The sequence below is a fragment of the Mobula hypostoma genome, chromosome 7, assembly GCF_963921235.1.
Source record: "Mobula hypostoma chromosome 7, sMobHyp1.1, whole genome shotgun sequence".
Taxonomy (NCBI): domain Eukaryota; kingdom Metazoa; phylum Chordata; class Chondrichthyes; order Myliobatiformes; family Myliobatidae; genus Mobula; species Mobula hypostoma.
This window is the reverse complement of record NC_086103.1, coordinates 7,138,745-7,150,986: the sequence shown is the minus strand read 5'-3', so window position 1 is coordinate 7,150,986 and position 12,242 is coordinate 7,138,745.

Here is a 12,242-nt window from a genome sequence, read left to right as displayed (position 1 = left end):
GGAGGAACTTAGCAAGCCAGGCTGCATCTATGGAGAGGAATAAACAGTCATCAGTTGGGGCCAAGACCCTTCATCAGGACTGAAGAAGACAGAATAAGAAGGTGTGTAAGGAAGGAAGGAAAATGATTTTGTAAATGTTCTGCTCAAGACTGCAGGAAATCACGGAGAAAACTTGTGCATTTCACATGGAGGACGTACAACCTCCTTACGGAGGATGCTCGGATTGAATGCCGAGCTACAATAGGCCACTAGGCTACTCTGGCGTGCTCGTTATTGACACAAAAATGCATTTCATTTTATGTTTCAATGTACATGTATTTGTGCTGTAGTGTTCTATGACAGATTCATACAGCAAAGCTTAATCTGTTGCCTTCAAGGTACAATGTGAGAGACGCTCTTCTGCCCACCACTGTTGCAATGCATGGTTATTTGAGTTACAGGCAGCATGAACCAGATGGGCCATCCTACTCTGACCTCTCTCATTAACGAGGCATTTTCACCCACAAAACTGCTGCTCATTGAATGTGGGTTTTTTTTGCATTATGCACCATTCTCTGTCGGTGCCACGGTGGCATAGCGATTACAGCTTGTGTCAGAGTTCAGAGTTCAATTCCGACATCTTCTGAAGGAGTCTGAATGAGTCGTTTTTTTCCCCACAGTCCAAAGGTGTACCAGTTAGTAGGTTAATTGGTCATTATAAGTTGTCCCCTAATTAGGCTAGGGTTAAATCAGGGGTTGTTAGGCAGAGCAACTCGAAAGACCGGAAAGGCCTATTCTGTGCTTCATCTCTCAATAAATAAATTAAATAAAATAAACTCTACAGACTATGTGCTTGAAAATCCCAAGAGTTTAGCAGTTTCTGAGATACCCAAACCATCCTGCCTGGCGCCAACAGTCGTTCCATAGTCAAGTGGATCACATTTCTTCCCCATTCTGATGGTTGATCTGAAAAACAATTGAACCTCTTGACCATATCGGCATGCTTTTATGAGTTATTGCCATATGTTTGGCTGATTATATTTGCTTTATCGAGCAAGTGTGCTGATAAACCTGATAAACTGACTACTGATTTTAGTTTAACAGAGATTTCCCATCAAGAACTTGACAGGCATAGATAAAGCGCACACATCTTGGCTTCCAGTACTTGTGTGTGAATAATCAATGGATAGTCCTGAAATCTTCAACTGCAGTGCAGAAGCAAAGTTAACCCTGAATTGATTGAGGGAAATCTTGTTGCTTACACCAACACGATAGTTTAAAATGGACCAGCTGCAGTTGCATTGAAGTGAGATCTGAGCTTTGAAAACCAAGCCCATCGATGGAATGGAGCTTGGTTTCTGTTTTAGCTGTTAGACTGCAAAGAGGTCCCATGACACTGGAGAAGTTAACACCATCCAGGACAAGGCTGATACATCAATTCTTCTCCCTGCATACGGAGGCAATTTGATGTGACAGAGCTGAGGCGAGATGAGGTAGCGGGCCTGTAGCTGACAGCAAGGAAGACCTGAGGTTTGATCGATTTAAGTGGCGGGCTGAATTGGAAAGGTTGGATACAGACCAAATCAAGGTACCGGTGTCCAGGCCCAAGAACATCCCGAAATAACTAAACCTGAAGTTTCGATCATGATTTAGGCACCAAGCCAAATTAAAAAGGTCGGGGTTTGGGGCCCAAAGCAAGTGACGGGTAAGTACAGCTCTCTGCTCTGCTGTGTGCTGAACCAAGAGTGGACTGACTCTCTTTGTAGACTTCAGTTCAGTACAGCATTTGCTTGCATTTATTGTTTGCAGGATTTGTTTTTTTTTCTCTGCACATTGACTGTTTGACATCTTTAGCTATTGGCGCACAAAGGAATTTAAACTGTGCACGAAAGGTTGTCACCCTCTTCCTCGTTGGCATGTTAAGTATGTTTCACGATCATACACAACTACGTCTCCTTTTCCAGTTTCTGATGCAGACAGTGTTGACAACATGGAGTTTGTGACGATTTGTCTGCAGATTTTAGATATGGCTGTTTTTATTGAAGATAATACTTCATACTGTTTTTATTGAAGATTTTTGTGCACGTTGGTCATTACAGATTAGAGGGAACATTGTTTGACGGTCTTTTTTATGTTTTTTTTGAGTTTCTTTGTTTCATCTCTGGTTGTTAGGAGACAAATCTCAAGGTTGTATTATGTATACATACTTTGATATTTAATGTAGTTTGAACTTGAACTTTGAACACTGTTCTCATACAGCTAGGCACAACTGTTCACCCAATGTTTTCCAAGGGAAAAGGATTTTGGTGCACCCACGCTTACATACATGAATGCACATCTATTCAAGCACACACATGCATAAGCTCAAATGCACACACACCAACATTCAGATCAGATCCAATTCAGATTTATTTACCATATGTACATTGAAACATACAGTGAAATGCATTGTTTAGGTCAATGACCGAGGATGTGCTGGAGGCTGCCCACAACACACATTCCAGCAACAGCATTGCGTGCCTTCCATATTTGTCAGAACAATGCAAAACATATCAAAACAAAACATAAAGTGAATCCCATTCCTCCCCCCCATCCCCGCCACCTACCCATGCATATATTGTGCACTCATAGATATATACAGTACAGTCCTCTAAACACAGGATAGGCTACCTTTGGCCTCCAGCCTCCAGTGCGCTCATGGATCTGAAGACATTGGGCCTTCAACCCCCCCAGCAGACTCACAGAGATTTGCAGTCTCAGGGCTCCAGCCCTCTGGCCAAATTCTGGACTCATGCATTCATAGATTCAAAGGTTCATCTGAAATTCTTCAGTTCTTTGAGTAGTCATGAAACCAAGAAAACAAAGAAGATCATGTCATGTCAACCCCCAAATCCCTCCTTCTGTACAAAAAAATGAACAAAATGAATCAGGTATTTCCATCCCACTATCCCTTCCTGCACAATAAAATGAACAAAACGGATCAGACACTTCAACCCCCAAATCCTAATTCCAGTACATAAATCGAGCAAAATGGATCTGGCATATCGACCCCCAAAACCGCCTCTCCACACAAAAAATAAACAAGAAGATTGGGCAAGAAAACAGAGAACATAAAATCTATAAGACCAAAGTCCACATCCAAAATGCAGAAAAGAACTGGGCAATATTCTCTGGGTGCAGCAATAGGCTCTCCTCTCTCCGGTACAAAACAACTGATCAAAAGGTAAGCAGCCAGCGCTCACCCTCTGCACTCACTTCGATGCTTCAATCTCCCTCATTGCTTTAATCGGCAAACAACAGAAGCTTTAATCGGTGTAATGGAGTCAAACATCGGCTCATGCACCGTCCTGCAGCCTTCTTATGACAGGGTTCGTTCATACTATCTCTGCCTTTTGGACTGCAAAGTGCTGAAGCACCCAACCGATCTCCAAACAGCAAAACACAGGCAACATCAGTTCCAGAATCACATCCAAGATGTGAAACAAATGTAAAGCACATAAAAGAAGTGAAAAAGATGGTTTCATGATCTATCCAGAAGATAGCGGCCAAAGGAGCATTGTAAGTAGGTGGCATCTTCACGCATATGAGAGCCAACATACTTGCATATTCACATTTATTTTTGTGTAGGTGCTCACAAACACCAAAACTGCATGCCTGCAAACACAGGCGTGCACCCTTGAGCTATCAGGCTCCTGACCAATGTGGATAACGTCACTTACCTAATCAGTGAAACCATAGAAACCATAGAAACCATAGAAACTACGGCACAGAAACTGGCCGTTTGGCCCTTCTTGGCTGTGCCGAACCATTTTCTGCCTAGTCCCGCTGACCTGCACACGGACCATATCCCTCCATACACCTCCCATCCATGTATCTGTCCAATTTATTCTTAAATGTTAAAAAAGAACCCGCATTTACCACCTCGTCTGGCAGCTCATTCCATACTCCCACCACTCTCTGTGTGAAGAAGCCCCACCTAATGTTCCCTTTAAACTTTCCCCCCCTCACCCTAAACCCACGTCCTCTGGTTTTTTTTCTCCCCTTGCCTCAGTGGAAAAAGCCTGCTTGCATTTACTCTATCTATACCCATCATAATTGTATATACCTCTATCAAATCTCCCCTCATTCTTCTACGCTCCAGGGAATAAAGTCCCAACCTATTCAACCCTTCTCTGTAACTGAGTTTCTCAAGTTCCGGCAACATCCTTGTAAACCTTCTCTGCACTCTTTCAACGTTATTTATATCCTTCCTGTAATTCGGTGACCAAAACTGAACACAATACTCCAGATTCGGCCTCACCAATGCCTAATACAACCTCATCTTAACATTCCAGCTCTTATACGCAATACTTTGATTAATAAAGGCCAATGTACCAAAAGCTCTCTTTATGACCCTATCTACCTGTGACGCCACTTTTAGGGAATTTTGTACCTGTATTCCCAGATCCCTCTGTTCCACTGCACTCCTCAGTGCCTTACCATTAACCCTGTATGTTCTACGTTGGTTTGTCCTTCCAACGTGCAATAACTCACACTTGTCAGTATTAAACTCCATCTGCCATTTTTCAGCCCATTTTTCCAGCTGGTCCAAGTCCCTCCGCAGGCTCTGAAAACCTTCCTCACTGTCTACTACACCTCCAATCTTTGTATCATCAGCAAACATGCTGATCCAATTTACCACATTATCATCCAGATCATTGATATAGATGACAAATAACAATGGACCCAGCACTGATCCCTGTGGCACACCACTAGTCACAGGCCTCCACTCAGAGAAGCAATTCTCTACCACCACTCGCTGGCTTCTTCCATTGAGCCAATGTCTAATCCAATTTAACACCTCTCCATGTATACCTAGCGACTGAATTTTCCTAACTAACCTCCCATGCGGGACCTTGTCAAAGGCCTTACTGAAGTCCATGTAGACAATATCCACTGCCTTCCCTTCATCCACTTTCCTGGTAACCTCCTCAAAAAACTCCAATAGATTGGTCAGACATGACCTACCACGCACAAAGCCATGTTGACTCTCCCTAATAAGTCCCAGTCTATCCAAATGCTTGTAGATTCTGTCTCTTAGTACTGCCTCCAATAACTTACCTACTATTGACGTTAAACTTACTGGCCTATAATTTCCCGGATTACTTTTCGATCCTTTTTTAAACAACGGAACAACATGAGCCACTCTCCAATCCTCCGGCAGCTCACCTGTAGACAGCGACATTTTAAATATTTCTGCCAGGGCCCCTGCAATTTCAACACTAGTCTCCTTCAAGATCCGAGGGAACACCCTGTCAGGGCCCAGGGATTTATCCACTTTAATTTTCCTCAAGACAGCAAGGACCTCCTCCTTTTCGATCTGTACGGTTTCCATGATCTCACTACTTGTTTCCCTTAATTCCATAGACTTCATGCCAATTTCCTTAGTAAACACAGACGCAAAAAACCTATTTAAGATCTCCCCCATTTCCTTTGGTTCCACACATAGCCGACCACTCTGATCTTCAAGAGGACCAATTTTATCCCTTACAATCCTTTTACTCTTAATATACCTGTAAAAGCTCTTTGGATTATCCTTCACTTTGACTGCCAAGGCAACCTCATGTCTTCTTTTAGCCCTCCTGATTTCTTTCTTAAGAATTTTCTTGCACTTCTTATACTCCTCAAGCACCTTATTTACTCCCTGCTTCCTATACACATCATACAACTCCCTCTTCTTCTTTATCAGAGTTGCAATATCCCTTGAGAACCAAGGTTCCTTATTCCTATTCACCTTGCCTTTAATCCTGACAGGAGCATACAAATTCTGCACTCTCAAAATTTCTTCTTTGAAGGCTTCCCACCTATCGATCACATCCATGCCAGAGAACAACCTGTCCCAATCCACGCTTTTTAGATCCTTTCTCATTTCTTCAAATTTGGCCTTCTTCCAGTTAAGAATCTCAACCCTAGGACCAGATCCATCCTTGTCCATGATCAAGTTGAAACTAATGGTGTTATGATCACTGGAACCAAAGTGCTCCCCTACACAGACTTCTGTCACTTGTCCTAACTCGTTTCCTAACAGGAGATCCAATATTGCATCCCCTCTAGTTGGTCCCTCTATATATTGATTTAGAAAACTTTCCTGAACACATTTTACAAACTCTAAACCATCTAGACCCCTAACAATATGGGAGACCCAATCAATATATGGAAAATTAAAATCTCCTACCACCACAACTTTATGTTTCCTGCAGTTGCCTGCTATCTCTCTGCAGATTTGCACTTCTAATTCTCTTTGACTATTGGGTGGTCTGTAATACAATCCCACTAATGTGGCCATACCTTTCCTGTTTCTCAGCTCCACTCACAAGGACTCAGTAGACAAGCCCTCTAATCTGTCCTGCCTGAGCACTGCTGTAATATTTTCCCTAACAAGCAATGCTACTCCCCCGCTTTTCATTCCTCTGGCTCGATCACATCTGAAACATCAGAACCCTGGAATATTAAGCTGCCAGTCCTGCCCCTCCTGTAGCCAAGTTTCACTAATTGCTACAACGTCATAATTCCATGTGTCAATCCACGCCTTCAACTCATCCGCCTTCCCCGCAATACTCCTAGCATTGAAATATATACACCTCAGAAGATTTTTACCACCACTCACAACTTTTCTATTAGTGGATTTGCTTGAACTTTTAACATCATTTATTTTCACCCCAGCCCCACTGTCAGCTCTGGTACTATGGTTCCCATCCCCCTGCAAATCTAGTTTAAAACCCCCCCAATAGCATTAACAAACTTCCCTGAAAGGATATTGGTCCCCCTGTAGTTCAAGTGTAACCCGTCTCTCTTGTACAGGTCCCACCTGCCCCAGAAGAAGTCCCAATGATCCTGAAATCTGAAACCCTGCTCCCTACACCAGTTCCTCAGCCACTTGTTCATCCTGCAGAGCATCCTATTCCTACCCTCACTGGCACCTAGCACAGGTAGCAATCCTGAGATTACCACCCTCGAGGTCCTGCTTTTCATCTTCCTACCAAGCTCTCTATACTCACTCTCCAGGACCTCCTCACTCTTCCTTGCTATGTCATTGGTACCGATGTGCACCACGACATCTGGCTGATCACCCTCCCACTTCAGAATGTCATGCAATCGATCAGAGACATCCTTGACCCTGGCACCTGGGAGGCAACAAACCATCCTGGATTCTCTGTCACGACCACAGAACCTCCTATCTGCACCTCTAACTATCGAATCCCCTATCACTACCGCTCTCCTCTTTTCCCCCCTCCCTTCTGCACTGCAGAGCCAGACTCAGTGCCAGAGATCCGGCTACTGCAGCTAGTCCCAGGTAAGTCATCCCCCCCAACAGTATCCAATGCGGTATACTTGTTGTTGAGGGGAATGGCCACAGGGGAACCCTGCTCTGCCTGCCCTTTCCCCTTCCCTTGGCTGACAGTGACCCAATTTCCTGTCCTCTGCTCCTTTGGCATAACTACCTCCCTGTAGCTACGATCTATAATCTCCTCATTCTCCCGAATGATCCGCAGGTCATCCAGCTCCTGCTCCAGTTCCCTAACGCGGTTTGTTAGGAGCTGCAGCTGGATGCACTTCCTGCAGGTGTCGTTGTCAGGGACACCAGAGGGCTCCCTGGCTTCCCACATCCTGCAAGAGGAGCATTCCAACATCCTGCCTGGCATTCTCCCTGAACTGATTTGACAACCCATGGACTTGCTCTCAAGGACTCTACAACTCATTTGTATTTATTTATTTGTGTATCTGTACTTTTTGTCTTCTTTTTTTCAGTCTTTAAGTGTAGTTTTTCATTGATTCTATTGCATTACTTTGTTTACTGTGAATGCCTGCAAGAAAATGAATTTCGGGGTAGAATATGGTGACATACAGTACTGTGCAAAATCTTAGGCACATGTAAAAAATTCTATATGGTGAAGATGCTTTCAAAAGTAATGAAATGAGAAGTTCCTACATATAAAAGATATACTATTAAGAGCAGTAAACAGCAAAAAATGAAATCAAATCAATATTTGGTGTGACCACCCATTGCCTTTAAAACTGCATCAATTCTATTAGGTACACTGTTGTGCAGTTCTATAAGAAAATTGGCTGGTAGGTTGTTCAAAGCATCTTGGAGAATGTGCCTTGATTCTTCAGCAGACTTTGGCTGTCTTGCTTGAGTCTCTCTCCAGGTAATCCCAGACAGTCTCGATGATGTTGAGATCAGGGCCCTATGAAGGTCATACCATTTGAAACCATATTTAAAAACCTAGGGCACCTAAGACTTTTGCACAATACTGTATATGCACTTCGATATTAATTTATTTTGAACTTTGAAATTTTAGACACATACTGTAAATGAATGGTAAAGCACATAAAAATTCTGGAGGAACTCAGCAGGTCTGGTGCCATTTAGAGAGGGAAATAAACCATTGAGATTTTGGGCTGGGATTCTTTTTCAGAACTCCTCTTTATAGATGCTGCCTGACCTGCTGAGTTCCTCCAGCAGGTTGAATGTGTTGCTTGAGACTTCCAGCGTCTGCAGAATCTCTTATGTAAATGAACAGACACACATCACTCAAATATGTGCAGAATTCCACAGGCACATTGATGCACCTACATAAGGAGACACGTAAATATACCCCTCATCAATATGCATAAATGTACATTATTTTAATTTTAATTTGGTAATTGGAATTATTATCAAGGAAAGTGGATCCCAGTCTAATGCAGAGATGATATGAAGCATTTCTTCCACACTGGTAGAAATAAAGGAAGAAATGAGATTGAATTACTTTTTTTTCACCAATCTTGTGACCATAGCTGTTTCTGGGGTAGAAAGTACTGTGACTTCCTTAGAGGTAGTGGGTTTCAGATTGATTTTTTGAAAGGACATTTGTCATTTGCACAGTGCAATTCACTGTATCGTTCCTGCAAACAGAGGAGGGCGCAATAGCACTGTAAATTTATAGTTAATCTTGATTTTGTTAAAAGAGATGTAAATCTAATATCGAAAGCACAGTACTTGGTTAGCTGAAGAATAAGCAAGTGTTAGAGAGAGACAGCATGGAAACAGGCCATTCGAGAAGATGATGGGTAATGTTTCTGTCAAACTTGGGGGCTATGCTGCTTGAATTGCAGTGGCACAGTAGGAAGCTTTTTACTTACTTACTTACTGCCTATGACACTGCTAGTGTTTAGGGCAGCAATGAAGTGCCCTCCATTTCTGGCAGTGTTCAGGGCTTCCTTCATCGTGTTCACTACTGTCAGCCATGCAAATCCTGGGTGGAGACTCGGGTTCACCATCACACTCAGATATAGGCTCCTTTATTTCTGTTTCGGTAACATTCTTTTTGACTGGTCAGGATTGTTAGACTTCAACTGAACCCCTGAACCTGGAGGATTGGTGGACCACTCTTAATCTGGCCTCTTACCTTTAACCTGTTTGACATAGGGACCCTATTAAGAGCCGCAGCATAAAGGCCAGACTCCAGCTGGCATAACTCTCCCGGTCACTTGAGACATGCAAGCCTCCAAACACAGCCAGGTGGTGTCCTCTTGTAGAAGGATGCCTTTTGGCCTGTTGAAAACACTTGGCCATTTGGCCCCTACTCAGGAAGATAGCATCCATCATTAAGGACCCTCATCATCTAGGACATGCCCTCTTCTCATTACTACCATCGATGAGAATGCACTTGAACCTGAAGATCAACAAATCAATGTTTTATGAACAGTTCTTCCCCCCTACTATTGGATAGAGCCTATGAACAATACCTCACTATTTTGTCTCTCTTTTTGCAGAATTTACTTATTTTTATACGGTACGCTGCCACAAAAAAACAAGTTTCATGACGTATGTCAGAGATAATAAACCAGATTCTGAGTTTGATTCTGACCATTACCACCTACTTTTCCTCCATTCCTAACTTTGCCCATTTTGTTCTCCCCATATTTCTATCAGCCAGCCTCCTCGCCCCCAGATTCAAGTGCCCATCCGCACACAAGGGGCAATTCACTCCACAACATGCATAGCTTTGGGATGCGAGAGGAAACAAGAGAACCCAAAGGAAATCATGTGGTCTCAGGCAGAATGGGCAAACTCCATTTAAACAGCATCGGAACTCAGAATTGAACTAAGGGTGTCTTTTGGACGATCCAAATACTGTAATACTGATTCAAATTTTGTGTTATTTGTGAGGCATAGATCGAGTGGACAGCTGGAGCCTTTTCCCATGGTGGAAATGAGTAATACAAGGGGGAAATGACTAATACAATTTCAAGGTAATAGGAGAAAGGTATAGAGAGATGTTAGACGAAAGGACTTTACACAGAGAGTAATGAGTGTGTGGAACGACCTCCCATGGTGGTAAGACAGACAGACACATCAGGGACATTTTAAGTAACTTTTGAATAGGTACATGGATGATAGAAAAATGGAAGGCTGTAAAGGAAGGAAGGGTTAGATTGATCTTAGAGTAGGTTCAAATTAGGGCCAGAGAATAGTGAATATGTGGAATTCTTTGCCACAGATGACTGTGGACATCAAGCCATTGAATATATTTAAAGTGCAGGTTGATTAGTTCATATTTAGACAGGGCATCAACGATTATGGGGAAAAATCAGGAGAATGGGATTGAGAGGGATATTAAATCAGCCATAATGGAATGGTGGATGAGCCAAATGGCGTAACCCTGATCCTATGTCTTATGGTCTTATAGTATTAAAAGTTCGGCACATCATGGGCTGAAGGACCTATACTGTGCTCTAATGTTCTATGTTCTATGTTCTGCTCTACGTTCGAACTCAGTGAAACCTAATTCTTTATTATTACCATGCAATATCGGTAAGTGCAATATAATTTATATACCTCCAGCCAGACAGCCATCACGAGGATGCTGAAAAGCTAAAATAAAACAAAACATTTCACTTAAAGCCGAACCATTAACCTCAGTTCTCTCCCCACAGATGCCAACTAGCCTGCCGTGAATCTCCAACACTTTGTTTTCACTTCAGAAGTTGAGGTGGAAACAATAACAAGACAATAGGATGGGTATCTGGATTGGAAAGAGTGAGAAGGTTCAGGGCCAAGCGCTGCTGAAAGGAACTAGTTTTAATGTGTAATCTAGGTCGGCAGCAATCAGTTGGGGAGAAGGGCCTGTTCTTCTGCAATATATTTTATTATTTGATAATTTATCTGTGGTAATGTTACTTTGTGTTGTTTGTGGTTCTACATTCTGTTTGTGCACCTTGGTCTGGAGGAGCATTGTTTCATTTAGCGGTGTACATATATATGGTTGAGTGACTGTAAACTTATACTTGAAATTGAACAGGTTCTGCGCTATAAGACTATTATTCTCTATGACTCTACAATTCGAAAAGAAAGTGGAAAATTACAATTGTTTTTTTTTTCTTTTGATCTGCTCTTGCCAAGCAGACTCAATGGGCTAAATGGGATAGATGCTCCTGCATCTTATATCTTATTGACCCAGTAATGTTCCTTCCCACATTACTGCTAACAAAAGGGATTTCTGTACTATGGTATAGAAAATAAGACAACCAGCTGAAATGTCCATCAGATAGAGATTCCGCTTCACAGCTCCAGGGATATGGGTTCAGTCCTGACCTAATGTATATTGATTAGTTGGGGAAGCACCGTCATGTAGCAGTTAGTGTAATGCCTTTACAGTGACAGTCACCTAGGTTCAATTCCTATCCCTGTCTGGAAGGAGTTTATATGTTCTCTCTGAGACTACATGGGTTTCCTTTGGGTGCCCCGGTTTTCTCCCGTATTCTAAAGATGCATGGGTTCGTACTGTAGGTTAATTGGTCACACGGGTGTAATTGGGAGTGCAAACTCTTGAACCTGTAACTGAGCGGTATCTCTAAATTAACAAAAAATATACCTGCATCCCTACCAAAAGAAATGTGAAAAAGACCAGATCTAGCCTTCTACTGATCTTCCACATGGAACAGCTAGCAGATATTCTCAGATCTGGGATGTTTCCAAGTGGAGGTAAAGGCAGAGTCTTTGCTCATCTGAGCACCGGGTCCAAGCAACCATTGAGGAAGAAACTTTGGGAGGAATCCCAAACATGCAAGCATTAACATGGTGGATATATTTGGATGGTGATTATTGAAAATGAAGATTCTGCACCAGAGGTTTCTATGTTGAAATAAACAGTCTTCTGTATAAGAGGAAGGAGTCATTCTCTTCTATCCACTTGCAGAAGCTTGAAAATACCACCTCCTAGTCTAAGGACAGCTTC